This window comes from Stenella coeruleoalba, assembly GCF_951394435.1.
Source record: "Stenella coeruleoalba genome assembly, chromosome: 12".
In the NCBI taxonomy this organism is placed as follows: Eukaryota; Metazoa; Chordata; class Mammalia; order Artiodactyla; family Delphinidae; genus Stenella; species Stenella coeruleoalba.
In genome coordinates this window covers 20,877,832-20,892,737 of record NC_137158.1, presented here as the reverse complement: position 1 = coordinate 20,892,737, position 14,906 = coordinate 20,877,832, and the positions used below count along the sequence as shown (strand labels likewise).

General features: G+C 40.8%; 1 protein-coding gene across 20 annotated transcripts in view; it reads left to right on the top strand.

Annotated features, from left to right (window-relative positions):
• The window catches only part of LOC307195083 (uncharacterized protein), a 457,748-nt gene that overhangs the window by 123,349 nt on the left and 319,493 nt on the right, over window positions 1-14,906 (top strand). Inside the window, exon 1 of one of the 20 annotated variants that reach the window (XR_013830716.1) lies at window positions 4,266-4,852. The exons of the other annotated variants lie outside the window; for them this stretch is intronic. The gene's annotated coding sequence lies outside the window, so the exon portion shown is untranslated. Of the gene's footprint in view, window positions 1-4,265; window positions 4,853-14,906 lie in introns of those variants that run through there. 20 annotated transcript variants of the gene reach the window in all.

Below are 14,906 nucleotides of genomic sequence, written 5' to 3'. Positions count from 1 at the left end.
CAGATTTTTCATCATTAGTGCATAGGAATGCAAGAGATTTCTGTGCATTAATTTTGTATCCTTTTACTTTACCAGATTCATTGATTAGCTCTAGTAGTTTTCTGGTAGCACCTTTAGCATTCTCTATGTATAGTATCATGTCATCTGCAAACAGTGACAGCTTTACTTCTTCTTTTCTGATTTGGATTCCTTTTATTTCTTTTTCTTCTCTGATTGCTGTGGTTAAAACTTCCAAAAAAATGTTGAATAATAGTGGTAAGAGTGGGCAACTTTGTCTTGTTTCTGATCTTACTGGAAATGGTTTCAGTTTTTCACCATTGAGGACGATGTTGGCTGTGGGTTTGTCATATATGGCCTTTATTATGTTGAGATAAGTTCCCTCTATGCCTACTTTCTGGAGGGTATTTTTTTAATCATAAATGGGTGTTGAATTTTGTCTAAAGCTTTTTCTGCATTTATTGAAATGATCGTATATTTTTTCTCCTTTAATTTGTTAATATAATGTATCACATTGATTTTTTTGTGTATATTGAAGAATCCTTGCATACCTGGGATAGACCCCACTTGATCAGGGTGTATGATCTTTTTAATGTGTTATTGGATTCTGTTTGGTAGTATTTTGTTGAGGATATTTGCATCTATGTTCATCAGTGATATTGGCCTGTAGTTTTCTTTCTTTGTGACATCTTTTTCGGGTTTTGGTGTCAGGGTGATAGTGGCCTTGTAGAATGAGTTTGGGAGTGTTCCTCCCTCTGCTAAAAATATTTTGGAAAAGTTTGAGAAGGGTAGGGGTTAGCTGTTCTCTAAATGTTTGATAGAATTTGTTCTCTAAATGTTTGTTCTCTAAATGTTTGATAGAATTTGTGTCCATTGTTACTTCTCCTTGTTCATTTCTAATTCTATTGATTTGAGTCTTCTCCCTTTTTTTCTTGATGAGTCTGGCTAATGGTTTATCAATTTTGTTTATCTTCTCAAAGAACCAGGTTTTAGTTTTATTGTTCTTTGCTATCATTTCCTTCATTTATTTCTGAATTGATCTTTATGATTTGTTTGCTTCTGCTAACTTTGGGGTTTTTTTGTTCTTCTTTCTCTAATTGCTTTAGGTGTAAGGTTAGGTTGTTTATTTGAGATGTTTCTTGTTTCTTGAGGTAGGATTGTATTGCTATAAATTTCCCTCTTAGAACTGCTTTTGCCGCATCCCATAGGTTTTGGGTCATCGTGTTTTCATTGTCATTTGTTTTGATTTCATATGTTTGTCATATGTTTTGATTTCCTCTTTGATTTCTTCAGTGATTTCTTGGTTATTAAGTAGTGTATTGTTTAGCCTCCATGTGTTTGTATTTTTTACAGATTTTTTTCCTGTAATTGATATCTACTCTCATAGCGTTGTGGTCAGAAAAGATACTTGATATGATTAAATTTTTTAAAATTTACCAAGGCTTGATTTGTGACCCAAGATATGATCTATCCTGGAGAATGTTCCATAAGCACTTGAGAAGAAAGTGTATTCTGTTGTTTTTGGATAGAATGTCCTATAAATATCAATTAAGTCCATCTTGTTTAATGTATCATTTAAAGCTTGTGTTTCCTTATTTATTTTCACTTTGGATGATCTGTCCATTGGTGAAAGTGGGCTGTTAAAGTCCCCTACTATGATTGTGTTACTGTTGATTTCCCCTTTTATGGCTGTTACCATTTGCCTTATGTATTGAGGTGTTCCTATGTTGGGTGCATAAATATTTACAGTTGTTATATCTTCTTCTTGCATTGATCCCTTGATCATTATGTAGTGTCCTTCTTTGTGTCTTGTAATAGTCTTTATTTTTAAGTCTATTTTGTCTGATATGAACATTGCTACTCCAGTTTTCTTCTGATTTCCATTTGCATGGGGTATCTTTTTCCATCCCCTCAATTTCAGTCTGTATGTGTCCCTAGGTCTGAAGTGGGTCTCTTGTAGACAGTATATGTACGGGTCTTGTTTTTGTATCCATTCAGCCAGTCTATGTCCTTTGGTTGGAGCATTTAATCTGTTTACATTTAAGGTAATTATTGATATATATGTTCATATTCCCATTTTCTTAATTGTTTTGGGTTTGTTATTGTAGGTCTTTTCCTTCTCTTGTGCTTCCTGCCTAGAAAAGTTCCTTTAGCATTTGTTATAAAGCTGGTTTGGTGGTGTGCTGAATTCTCTTAGCTTTTGCTTGTGTGTAAAGGTTTCAATTTCTCTGTCAAATCTGAATGAGATCCTTGCTGGGTAGAGTAATCTTAGTTGTAGGTTTTTCCCTTTCATCACTTTAAATATGTCCTGCCCCTCCCTTCTGGCTTGCAGAGTTTCTGCTGAAAGATCAGCTGTTAACCTTATGGGGATTCCCTTGTATGTTATTTGTTGTTTTTCCCTTGCTGCTTTTAATATTTTTTCTTTGTATTTAATTTTTGCTAGTTTGATTAATGTGTGTCTTGGTGTGTTTCTCCTTGGATTTATGCTATATGGGACTCTGTACATCCTGGACTTGACTATTTTGTTTCCCATTTTAGGGAAGTTTTCAACTACAATCTCTTCAAACATTTTCTCAGTCCCTTTCTTTTTCTCTTCTTCTTCTGGGACCCCTATAATTCAAATTTGGTGCGTTCAATGTTGTCCCAGAGGTCTCTGAGACTGTCCTCAATTCTTTTCATTCTTTTTTATTTATTCTGCTCTGCAGTAGTTATTTCCACTATTTTATCTTCCTGGTCACTTATCCATGCTTCTGCCTCAGTTATTCTGCTATTGATTCCTTCTGGAGAATTTTTAATTTCATTTATTGTATTGTTCATCATTGTTTGTTTGCTCTTTAGTTCTTCTAGGTTCTTGTTAAACGTTTCTTGTATTTTCTCCATTCTATTTCTAAGATTTTGTATCATCTTTATTATAATTACTCTGAATTCCTTTTCATTTAGACTGCCTATTTCCTCTTCATTAGTTTGGTCTGGTGGGTTTTTACCGTGCTCCTTTATTGGCTGTGTGATTCTCTGTCTTCTCATTTTGCTTAACTTACTGTGTTTGGGCTCTCCTTTTCACAGGCTGCAGGTTCGTAGTTGCCGTTTTTGGTGTCTGTCCCCAGTGGCTAAGGTTGGTTCAGTGGGTTGTGTAGGCTTCATGGTGGAGGGCACTACTGCCTGTGTTCTGGTGGATGAGGCTGGATATTGTTTTCTGGTGGGCAGGTCTGTGTCCAGTGGTGTGTTTTGGGGTGTCTTTGACCTTACTATGATTTTAGGCAGCCTTTCTGCTAATGGGTGGGGTTGTGTTCCTATCTTGCTAGTTGTTTGGTATAGGGTGTCCTGCACTGTAGCTTGCTGGTCTTTGAGTGAAGCTGGGTGTTGGTGTTGACATGGAGATCTCTGGGAGATTTTTGCTGTTTGATATTATGTGGAGCTGGGAGGTCTCTTGTGGACCACTGTCCTGAACTCGGCTCTCCCACCTCAGAGGCACAGGCCTGACCCCCAGCTGGAGTACCAAGATCCTGTCATCCACACGGCTCAGAATAAAGGGGAGAAAGAAAGAAAGAAAAAAAAAAATAAAGTTATTAAAATAAAAAATAATTATTAAAAATAAAACAATTAAAAAGTAATACAAAAAGAAACAAAGAAAGAAGAGAGCAGCCAAACCAAAAAGTAAATCCACCAATGATAAGTGCTAAAAACTATACTAAAAAAACTCCAAACAGAATGGCTGACAGAACCCTAGGACAAATGGCAAAAGCAAAGCTATACAGACAATATTACACACAGAAACATACACATACACAGTCACAAAAAGAGGAGAAGCAAAAAAATATATATATAGTTGCTCCCAAAGTCCACCTCCTCAATTTGGGATGATTCATTATCTATTCAGGTATTCCACAGATGCAGGTACATCAAGTTGATTGTGGAGCTTTAATCCGCTGCTCCTGAGGCTGCTGGGAGAGATTTCCCTTTCTCTTCTTTGTTCTCACAGCTCCCGGGGTTCAGCTTTGGATTTGGCCCCGCCTTTCCGTGTAGGTCGCCAGAGGGCATCTGTTCTTCGCCCAGACAGGACGGGGTTAAAGGAGCAGCTGAGGGCTTCCCCGGTGGCGCAGTGGTTGAGAGTCCGCCTGCCGATGCAGGGGACACGTGTGCGTGCCCCGGTCCGGGAAGATCCCACATGCCGCGGAGCGGCTGGGCCTGTGAGCCATGGCCGCTGGGCCTGCGCGTCTGGAACCTGTGCTCCGCAACGGGAGAGGCCACAGCAGTGAGAGGCCCGCATACCGCAAAAAAAAAAAAAAAAAAAAAAGGAGCAGCTGATTGGGTGGCTCTGGCTCACTCAGGCCGAGGGGCGGGGGAGGGAGGGGCACGGAGTGCGGGGCGGGCCTGCGGCGGCAGACGCCAGCATGACGTTGCACCAGCCTGAGGTGCGCCGTGCGTTCTCCCGCGGAAGTTGTCCGTGGATCACGTGACCCTGTCAGCGGCGGGCCGCACAGGCTCCTGTGATACCGGCTTCTTGGTGGCGGCAGCAGCAGCCTTAGCGTCTCATGCCCGTCTCGGGGGTTCACGCTGATGGCCGTGGGTCTCTGGAGCGCCTTTAAATAGCGCTGTTAATCCCCTCTCCTCGCGCAGCAGGAAACAAAGAGGCAAGAAAAGGCCTCTTGTCTCTGGCAGCTCCAGACTTTTCCCGGACTCCCTCCCGGCTAGCCGTGGCGCACTAGCCCCTTCAGGCTGTGTTCACGCCGCCAACCCCAGTCCTCTCTCTGGGATCCGACCGAAGCACGAGCCTCAGCGCCCAAACCCCGCCCGCCCCGGCGGGTGCGCAGACGAGCCTCTCGGGCTGGTGAGTGCCGTCCTTTGCCTTACCCAGGTATGTGGGGAGTTTCTTGCCTTTTGGGAGGTCTGAGGTCTTCTGCCAGCATTCAGTAGGTGTTACTGTAGGAGTTGTTCCACATGTAGATGTATTTCTGATGTATTTGTGGGGAGGAAGGTGATCTCCGCGTCTTACTCCTCCGCCATCTTGAAGGTCTTCTTTGGGGTTTCTTACATTTACAAAACAGAAATAGAGTTACAGATGTAGAAAACAAACTTATGGTTTGTTTTCCCAAGGGGGGAAAGGGGGGAACGGATAAACTGCGAGGTTGGGATTGACATATACACACTACTATATGTAAAATAGATAACTAATAATAACTTACTGTATAGCACAGGAAATTCTATTCAATACTCTGTAATGACCTGTATGGGAATAGAATCTAAAAAAGAATGGATATATGTATACCTGATTCACTTTGCCGTAAAGCAGAAAGTAACAACATTGTATATCAAGTATACTCCGGTAAAAATTAAAAAAAATAAAAAGCACTAATCCATTCATGAGGGCTCCACACTCGTGACCTAATAGCATAACCCACGTCCTAACCCTATCACACCGGGTTTGGATTCGGGCATGCAGATTTCAGGAGGATGCGCATTCAGACCAGAGAACCGTGTAAGTGAACTCATTCATTAGACACAGGTGAGGGAATACCCTTGGCTCCACAGCTAGCCTGCTGTCAATCTAGGCGCCCCTAGGATCACCCAGCTACAGCTGCATGCTAATGATCAGCCAGTGGGGAATGTGGAATCTAGCAGGGGTCCACGTGCAGTTGGGGTGTCCTTTGCTTCGAGGGAACTCACTCATTTGTTAACACTTAGCCTCAAATTCCCAGAATTTTCATGGGTTTCTTTTTATTGGAGAAGTGTTGGTAAGTACCCTGGCTCCTTAAGAAACTGTGAACACCCAGAGAAAAGGAATGGAAAAGTGAAATTCCTGAAACTTTTAACAGAATATGAGAGATATTTTTAAAGAGTGGCAGAGGAGACAACCGGGAGTTGGGAAGGGGCTAGCTAGGGAGGTGAGTGATTAGGGCACCTCCCAGGATCAGGTGAACTAGGGTGGCAAATGTACAGTGGGGCTCAGCCTGCCTCAGCCCTTGAGCACAAGCCGACCTTCTTGGGTAGCACTGGTTTACAGCCCTATGACAAAGTCTGTTAGGAGATTTTCTTTGGGGATAAAAACCTTCCATTTCATAATGAAATCAAAGTAGGAGTTGGGTTATTATTACAATCCTTTTGTGCCAGCTTTGCTGCACTATATCACTGAAGAAATAAATATAGGATTATTTTAAACATTGTCTTCTTACTTTCTTTAACTGTGAAATTAGTGCATTTGCCCAGGAGCTAAAGAAAAAGTATGATGACCATAAAGGGAATCAGGAAGTAGATGCTGGAAGGAGAATGAATGCAGTTTGCCTATTTCCAAGGATAGTATTATGTCTGTCTGTTTGCCTGATCTCCACCTCCATCTCTGTGTAATCACACATAGCACAGGCACTGACCAGTCAGAATGCCTGCCTCTATAGGTGCCAGGCATTAACCTTTTATTTGCTAGACTATACAGATGGCCGGGGAGGGAGGGAGCCCTCAGGTGGTGTAGAAGTATTTCAACCTTTTAAGAGCTGGTGCGGCCATATTGGTGAATATTTACTTAAAACTTTTCCTTTATTTACACTTTCCTTTAATTAGCTTTTCCTTTTATTAGCATTTGGTTTGTTTATTATGATTTTCTATGGGGCTGGGGGCAGGAGATGAAATGGTGCCCATGTTTTTTTTTTCTTTATATTAGATATATGGGCAATGATGGAAATGTGGGGAGACCTTGGTTGGGTGAATATGGCCAGGGCCAAGGAAACCATGGAAGCCACATGGTTTTGCTATTGGAGCCCTCCTGATTTTTGAAAGCTGTTTGCAAGAGTGATTTATTTGCAAAGAGCTACTGCAGGAAAGGTTTTTTTGTATCTGCTGTTGAAGGCCACCCAGTTCAACAGTGTAAAAGTTCCTAGGATCAAGTATGATTCCAGACGCACTGTTTAGTTATTCAAAGACTCATTGGTCTTTTTAAGATGGTGAATGGAATTAAAAAAAAATGAGTAAGGCTTTTTTATGCTCTATTTAGTTCAAACAGTCCAAAAATGCCAAGAAAACATTCTCGAGTACATGTCTTACATGGTAGACAACTTTGAGCTTGAAGGACCGTAATGTTTATCATTTTACTGTTTTTATGATTCTGCTCCTCATGGTGGAATAAGATCATTTTTTTCCTGGGGAGTGACATAGAGCCGCTTTTCATTTGTAAATTTTAATTAGATCTGAGAGTTTGAAAAGTACAATGATACTTCTTTTCTCAGGATTGTACTGCAAGTTCTAGTTTTTCATCTTACAACTGTTGGAGTCATATATAGGTTTATGGTTTGAAGTAGCACGGAAGTATTATTCATGGTTCAGTTAAAGTAAGAAATTCTATTCCTTTTACTCAAAGTGCTGTAGTAGAGAGCTGGATCCCACCTGTGAATACTGGGAAGAGTGGTTCTGGTAATAACATCTCCTTTTGTCGGCCACCCACCCTTCTAGCATCAGTTCCAATCCATACTCATTATTTTCTCTTCAAATCCTCACTGTTGAGAGTTAGCTTTCCCTATTTGAATTCACCCTACTGAGTGCATCATACTTGGAATGCCTTATGGCAAGTAGTTTGTACTATAGCAAATTGTGATGAAGGATTATTTGCTCATTAGAATTTGTCCTTCAGGCATGAGCCTATAGCACATCATTCATTCATTTATTCAATGAATATTTCTTTTTGTTTAATATTTTATTTATTTATTTATTTGGCTGTGTTGGGTCTTAGTTGCGGCACGGGGGATCTTTGTTGAGGCATGCGGGATCTTTATTGTGACGTGCGGGCTTCTCTCTAGTTGTGGCACGCGGACTCCAGGGCACGTGGGCTCTGTAGTTTGCAGCACAGCCTCTCTTGTTGAGGCGTGCGAGCTCAGTGGTTGTGGCTCACGGGCTTAGTTGCCCCGTGGCATGTGAGATCTTAGTTCCCCAACCGGGGATCGAACCCACGTCCCATGCATTGGAAGGCGGATTCTTTACCACTGGACCACCAGGGAAGTCCCTTCAATGAATATTTCTTGAATGTCTGGTATGTGCACCATGTCTTTTATATGATAAGGACTGAATAACTATTGGGTGAATGAATGAAAGAATGAATAAATACCAGTCAGTCTATTGGTGTCCACCATCCAGCACTGAATGAAAGAGACAAACTCCTAGACATTGTGGAGCTTACAATCAGGTGGGGAAAGAGGATAGATATTAAAAATGATGTACAATTCCATAATCAATATATTTATATTGTATATTTTATAAGTATACAACTAATCATTTAGCTGTCACTACTGTAAGAGGTACTAAGGAAAGACATTTGGTGTGCTGAGAAGGGTTAATAGAGGGACCTGACCCAGTCTGGGAGTGAGGACAGGTTTCCCTGTGGAGGTAGCATTTGAAAATGAGACCTGAAGGATGAGTAGACATTACACTGATGAAGTTTTGGTGGGGAGTACTTAGAGTTCTCCAAATATTATGGCATCTTTGCATCTCTTGAGTCTAGCACAGTGTCTTATGCCAAGTAGGTACTCAGTGAAAGCCAATAAATACATTTAAAAAATAAATACCAAACACCTGTTATGGGTCACCCACCTGAGGGGTATAGGGTGAGTGTGCCCTTCCTACCGTCTCGTCGTGGTTCCTTCTTTATGTCTTTGGTTATAGAGTATCTTTTTTTGGCAGGTTCCAGTCTTTTTTTTTTATCGAGTTTTTATCCAGTTTTTTTTAACTGTTTAGCAGTTAGTTGTGATTTTGGTGTGCTCATGAGAGGAGGTGAGCTCAAGGCCCTTCTACTGTGTCATCTTGTCCGTCTTCCACTAAACACCTATTGTGACCCAGGCACGGGCTGTGTGTTAGGGACAGGGTGGGTGGGCACTGGGGATGTGGAGTGGGGCAGGGAGGAATTTCCTGCAGCATCTTCTGCAAACATCATGGCTTCTGCCCTTCGCTGCTGCCCCACTTTCTCTTAACAGATTCCCTTGGCTGCCTCTATTCAGACGAACTGAGTCCATTGGCATGAACTTCCTCAAGTTTCTGCCTCCACTCTACGATGTCTCCTCTCTGCCCTCTCTGTGCTCAACTTATCACTAACCTCAGGGGCACCTCTGCCCTCTCTCCAGACTGATTCCTCCACCTGTGCTCTCGATTGGACCCTCTTGGACCTCTTTCAGGACTGTGCTCAAATTGCTGAATCCAAAGGAATCCTCATTACCCCTCTCTTTTTGTTTATATCCTTAGTGGAGTTTGACCCCGTTGACCATGTCTTTGCATTTGAAGCGCTCTCCAGCCTCAGAGACTCTTTCCGTGGTAACATGACTTCTGGTCTTCCTCCGGTTGGCGAATATTCTGTTCTCCTCCGTCTCTGTGTTGGCCCCTCCTCCTCCGCTTGCCCCTAATATGGTGGGGAGGGGGGACTCCAGGTTCTGTCTTCTGCTTTATTCTCTCTCGACACACTCCCTCAGAGACCTGACCTACCCCTTTGCCTTAAACTGCCACGTATGTGAATATGGAGCCCAGTCCAGACTTCATTCCTGGTCTCCAGAATGATTTATCCATTGCCTTCTGGACATCCCCACTTGTCTTTTATTCAGTTGCTTCAAATTCAGTACGTTTAATATTGAGCTCATTCTTTTCCCCACAAGCCAAACCTGTTCTTCATGTTGTAAATATCACTGCTTTATGCCCTGTGATTCCAACTGGAAAGCTGATAGTCATCTTTGACTCTGCCGTTTCCTTTTTTTCAGTTCCTAATTGATGAATATGTTGCATGCATTCTCAAAGTGTCTTCTTTATGACCCTCCTATCTCTTCTTCTACTGATTTATTTCAGGCTTTCCTCATTTCTTATCTGCATCATTCCAACAGCCTTCTAACTGGGACCCCTCCCCACTTCAGTGTCAGAACTCTCCAATCCATCTTCCATGTGGCTATTAGAATGAGCTTTCCAAGATGCAAATCTGATCATGTCTCTCTTACTTGAAACCATCGCTAAGGATAACCTTTAAATTTTTTAAGTGGCTTTCAAGGTATTTCATATCTGGACCTTGTCCACTCCTCTGGTCTTAACATTTTCTACATCTCACCATCTGCTGTAGTTTCTTATACTATTTCATGACTCCATGCTTTGGACTTGTGTTTTCCTCTGTGTGGAAAGCTGTTTTCTCCTTTGACTGCCGTGTTAATATTTGGGCCCTTCTTAACATTTAGTGCAGGGACCAGGCGTGTCTCAGGTTTAAGTGCATATGCATATCTGTATGTGTGTGAGTGATATAATTCCCTCATAAACACTCAGGACACAAACCCAATTAATTTAAGAGTTAGGGAGGGAGATATACATATTATAAGTCTCTGGGGGGGGGTCTTTGGTTATGTGTATGTCATCCTTCCTAAATTATCCCCCTTTAACACAAGGGTCCTAACACATTGGTTAGGAATTCTTCTTCCACATAGTAGGCACTCAGTAAAAACTGATGGTTGATTGATTATCTGACATCGAATGGAGCAGGTCAAAAGTCATTCACAGCTCAGGCTTCCCTGGTGGCGCAGTGGTTAAGAATCCGCCTGCCAATGCAGGGGACACGGGTTCAAGCCCTGGTCTGGGAAGATCCCACAGGCTGCAGAGCAACTAAGCCCATGCACCACAACTACTGAACCCGCGTGCCAGAACTACTGAAGCCTGCGCACCTAGAGTCCATGCTCCGCAACAAGAGAAGCCATGGCAATGAGAAGAGTAGCCCCTGCTCGCCGCAACTAGAGAAAGCCCGCGTGCAGCAATGAAGACCCAGAGCAGCCAAAAATAAATAAATAAAATAAATTAAAAAAAAAAAGTCACTCACAGCCCAATGATTCAAAGGGGGTGAGTTGGGGGCAGGGCACAAAGCTGTGAATCAGGCCCCAAAAAGAGTGAATTAAAAATAGGAAGCTTCGGGTCTGTTGTTGGTTTCCTCATTCAATGTCCTGGAATATTAATAGCATGAAGTGATAACTGGTCATCAGGTGGTAAATACCTATGTTGCCAGGGTAGTGGGTAGAACGTGGGTCTTCCTGACTATTCTGTGTCATTTCTTATTTTGGCAAAGTGAACCCACGGGTCAAGGGGCAAGTTTATCTCAAAGCTGTCTCCTAGCTATCTATTTCTCTTAGTGAACATGAAAGAAAAGATAAGAAAAATACACATACCTCTCCAAGTCTGAGGACGCACAGGCTCTTGAGAACAAGTCAGATTAGTGACTTTGAGAATGCCTGCTAAACCCCAATAAAGCCTGAGAAGAAGACTTGGTATTTCTTTCTAGTTGGCAGAGAAAAAGGCAGTTGGGGTAGAGATGAAAGCCAGTGTTAATAAATAGGATAGAAGGCTTGACTCTTTCTAAATGTGCTGTGCAATTTGCTAATAAAACCACTTATTTATTTTAGCAAAGCCGTAGGTTTAGCCAGACTTTGGTTTTAAAGGTTTAGTATAATTTCAGCATCATTTACTGTAATCTAGCTCTTAAAGTTTTTGACCTTAAGAATCTTGAGAAGAAATAAAGTAGGAAATATATTGGATGTATAAAAAGTGGAGGCAAAATTTTCAATGGAAATTTAACAGTAAAGAGTCAGCTGGAAGCAGATTTCAACTTGGTTCTTAAATTAATTTTCATCTGAGAGAGTTTCTAAAGGAACGAACCTATTTATTTGGTTATGTGAAATGTCAAACTCCAGGCAGGCAGTCAAACTCCCTAATCCTGTCAGGTTTCCTCCCTTGAATAGGAAGGCAAAAAACAAAATCCCTGGAGAACTTGGTAGGGCCGCTCTGGAGAATAATTTTAAATTAGTGTGACTTTGAAGTGGAGTTCCTGTTGATCCTCCTGAATCTCTACTAGAAGATAGTATCCATCACCTAACTGCTGAGGTTTAAAGTGTTACGTAGCCCGAGCGCCATTCATTGGAATGACTAGAAAATCTACCCTTCCTGTCAGGCTTTCTTCCTGGCAGCACAATCCTTGGATTGCTTCCATCATGGACTCCCATGCCCTGTTGTAGGGGTTCCTTTGAGTTCCTCTGAATCCATCAGGTGGAGCATCTTGCATGTCTGAGGAATCTCAAAGGCCAATCGGTCCACCGGGCTTCCTCCTCAGGATTCCACTTACAGGTCCAAAAGAGCCAACTGTTTCCTCATCACAGAGCTAAAACAATCCAGGGTTTTCCAACATCTTTGCAGACATGAAATTACATTAATTTGATCTGATGGTTTTAAACCTCCCTCAGACATCCAGGATGGCTCATGTTCAGTTTGAGAGGTGTGAGCTATTTCCCTAATAATTAGAGATGTTGAGCAGCTTTTCAGGTGCTTCTTGCCCATCTGTATGTCTTCTTTGGAGAAATGTCTATTTAGGTCTTCTGCCCATTTTTGGATTGGGTTGTTTGTTTTTTTAATATTGAGTTGCTTGATCTGTTTATATATTTTGGAGATTAATCCATTGTCCGTTGATTCATTGCAAATATTTTCTCCCATTCTGAGGGTTGTCTTTTCATCTTGCTTATAGTTTCCTTTGCTGTGCAAAATCTTTGAAGTTTCATTAGGTCCCATTTGTTTATTTTTGTTTTTATTTCCATTACTCTAGATAGGTCAAAAAGGATCTTGCTGTGGTTTATGTCAAAGAGTGTTCTTCCTATGTTTTCCTCTAAGAGTTGTGTAGTGTCCAGTCTTACATTTAGGTCTTTAATCCATTTTGAGTTTATTTTTGTGTATGGTGTTAGGGAGTGTTCTGATTTCATTCTTTTACATGTAGCTGTCCAGTTTTCCCAGCACCACTTGTTGAAGAGACTGTCTTTTCTCCATTGTATATCCTTGCCTCCTTTGTCACAGATTAGTTGACCATAAGTATGTGGGTTTATCTCGGGGCTTTCTATCCTGTTCCATTGAGCTATATTTCTGTTTTTGTGCCAGTACCATATTGTTTTGATTACTGTAGCTTTGTAGTATAGTCTGAAGTCAGGGAGTCTGATTCCTCCAGCTCCGTTTTTTTCCCTCAAGATTGCTTTGGCTATTTGGGGTCTTTCGTGTCTCCATACAAATTTGTTCTAGTTCTGTGAAAAATGCCATTGGTAGTTTGATAGGGATTGCACTGAATCTGTAGATTGCTTTGGGTAGTATAGTCATTTTCACAATGTTGATTCTTCCAATCCAAGAACATGGTATATCTCTCCATCTGTTTGTGTCATCTTTGATTTCTTTCATCAGTGTCTTATAGTTTTCTTCATAGAGTTCTTTTGTCTCCTTAGGTAGGTTTATTCCTAGGTATTTTATTCATTTTGTTGCCATGGTGAATGGGACTGTTTCCTTAATTTCTCTTTCTGATCTTTCCTTGTTAGTCTATAGGAATGCAAGAGATTTCTGTGCATTAATTTTGTATCCTGCTACTTTACCAAATTCATTGATTAGCTGTAGTAGTTTTCTGCTGGCATCTTTAGGATTCTCTATGTATAGTATCATGTCATCTGCAAATAGTGACAGTTTTACTTCTTCTTTTCCAATTTGTATTCCTTTTATTTCTTTTTCTTCTCTGATTGCCATTGGCTAGGACTTCCAAAACTATGTTGAATAATAGTGGTGAGATGGTGAGAGTGGACATCTTTGTCTTGTTCCTGATCTTCGAGGAAATGGTTTCAGTTTTTCACCATTGAGAATGACGTTTGCTGTGGGTTTATGGCCTTTATTATGTTGAGGTAGGTTCCCTCTACGCCCACTTTCTGGAGAGTTTTTATCATAAATGGATGTTGAATTTTGTCAAAAGCTTTTTCTGCATCTATTGAGATGATCATTTGGTTTTTATTCTTCAGTTTGTTAATATGGTGTATCACATTGTTTAATTTGTATATATTGAAAACTCCTTGCATCCCTGGGATAAATCCCACTTGATCATGGTGTATGATCCTTTTAATGTGTCGTTGGATTCTGTTTGCTAGTATTTTGTTGAGGATTTTTGCATCTATATTCATCAGTGATATATTGGTCTGTAATTTTTCTTTTCTTGTAGTATGTTTGTCTGGTTTTGGTATCAGGGTGATGGTAGCTTCATAGAATGAGTTTGGGAGTGTTCCTTCCTCTGCAATTTTTTGGAAGAGTTTGAGAAGGATGGGTATTAGCTCTTCTCTAAATGTTTGATAGAATGCACCCGGTCCTGGACTTTTGTGAAGCCACCTGGTCCTGCACTTTTGTTTGTTGGAAGATTTTTAATCACAGCTTCAATTTCATTGTGATTGGTCTGTTCATATTTTCTCTTTCTTCTTGGTTCTGTCTTGGAAGTTTATACCTGTCTAAGAGTTTATCCATTTCTTGCAAGTTGTCCATTTTATTTGCATAGAGTTGCTTGTAGTAGTCTCTTATGATGCTTTGTATTTCTGTGGTGTCCATTGTAACTTCTCCTTTTCCGTTTCTAAGTTTATTGATTTGAGTCCTCTCCCTCTTTTTCTTGATGAGTCTGGCTAAAGGTTTATCAGTTTTGTTTATCTTCTCAAAGAACCAACTTTTAGTTTTCTTGATCTTTGCTATTGTTTTCTTTGTTTCTATTTCGTTTATTTCTGCTCTGATCTTTATGATTTCCTTCCTTTTACTAACTTTGGGTTTTGTTTGTTCTTCTTTCTCTAGTTCCTTTAGGCGTAGGTTTAGATTGTTTTGACATTTTTGTTTCTTGAGGTAGGATTGTATTGCTATAAACTTCCCTCTTAGAACTGCTTTTGCTGCATTCCATAAGTTTTGGATCATTGCGTTTTCATTGTCATTTGTCTCTAGGTATTTTTTGATTTCCTTTTTGATTTCTTCAGTGATCTCTTGGTTATTTAGTAACGTATTGTTTAGCTCCATGTGTTTGTGTTTTTTACGTTTTTTTTTCCTTGCAATTTATTTGTAATATCATAGCGTTGTGGTCAGAAAAGATGCTTGATATGATTTGA